Genomic DNA, 1,425 nt, shown 5'->3' on the forward strand with positions numbered 1-1,425 from the left:
TCACATGTAGGGACCAGCTGCAGCTCTGCTCCAACAGTCTTCTTCATTCTGGGGTCCAGAGCAGCCCCTGTGTGAGACAGGCAACTTTCATGGCAGTAGAAAAAGAGCAATGGTGGAACCAATGAGAGCTCACAAAGCTTCTGCCTCAGTGCAGCTGACAGCATTTCTACTCGCATTCCATCTGCCAACGTGAGCGACATTGACAGGTCTGGAGTCAAAGGTGTGGGACGTATACTTCTCACACGGGAATAGACTCAGCAATGAATATTTTAATCAATTAATGCAGTTTACACCACCTAGTAAGTGTCCCTAGCAACAGAGACATAAGAGGCTGAGAGAAAAATCATTAGAAAGCAAAATGATCAAGGCTGCAGAAAGATATTCCCGATGAGTAAGATGCTCACTGTTAAATACTTCAAGTTAAAACAAGCTGATTCTTGTAAGCAAACATGCTGTAAACTTTTGTAAATGTAGCCCACAGCCATAGTTACTCAGCATAAGTAGCAATTTCACCTGTAGAGTCAGTGCTGGAAAGCTAGGATGTCTTACATCCTAGGTTAGGATGTCAACAGGGAATTCTGCAGAAGTGGATGATTGAGGATCCTCTGCCTCTCTCTGTAGTATTCATATGTGCTACCACTCTCCCTTACTACATGGATTTTCATAGGTGAATCCCACTCCTCCCCCTCCCATTTGTAAATCTACCCATTGAAGCAGGGTTCTTAGCCTAGGACCCACTGATTTTCTAGAAGAGTCATAGATAATCATTAATAGGGCCATGAAATCATATACGCAAGTTGGGTATGCTTTTGTGTATATGGGTGTTTTTGTTTTTTTTTTTTTTTCATGAAGAGAAAGACTATACTTTTTATCAAATTCACAGTGACCTGGACCCAAGAAATGTTAAGAACCTTTATTTTAAGACCTAACTTAAAAGCTATTTCAATACCATGAGGCTGTGATCCTCAAAATTCTATCCCCACTGGAATCACCCGTGGCTTCCCTGTGTTATCTCACCTGTCTCAAAAAACCTCAAAATTTTCAACTGTTTTTTAATGACCGAGGTATCACTTACATATGCTAGAGTGCACAGCTATGAATTGTATAGTCCAGTGAATTTTTACATATGTGTAGACCCATGTGCCCAGCACCTAAAGCACATATAGAACACTTGCAGCTAACCAGCTGCCTCTTTTTTTTTTTTTTTTTTTTTTTTTTTTTGAGACAGAGTCTCGCTCTGTCACCCAGGCTGGAGTGCAGAGGTGCAATCTTGGCTCACTGCAACCTCTGCATACCGGGTTTAAGCAATTCCCCTGCCTCCGTCTCCCGAGTAGCTGGAATTACAGGTGCCTGCCACCATGCCTGGCTAATTTTTCGTGTTTTTAGTAGAGACAGGGTTTCACCATGTTGGCCAGGCTGGTCTTG

This window comes from Mandrillus leucophaeus, unplaced genomic scaffold (genome assembly GCF_000951045.1).
Source record: "Mandrillus leucophaeus isolate KB7577 unplaced genomic scaffold, Mleu.le_1.0 Scaffold93, whole genome shotgun sequence".
In the NCBI taxonomy this organism is placed as follows: domain Eukaryota; kingdom Metazoa; phylum Chordata; class Mammalia; order Primates; family Cercopithecidae; genus Mandrillus; species Mandrillus leucophaeus.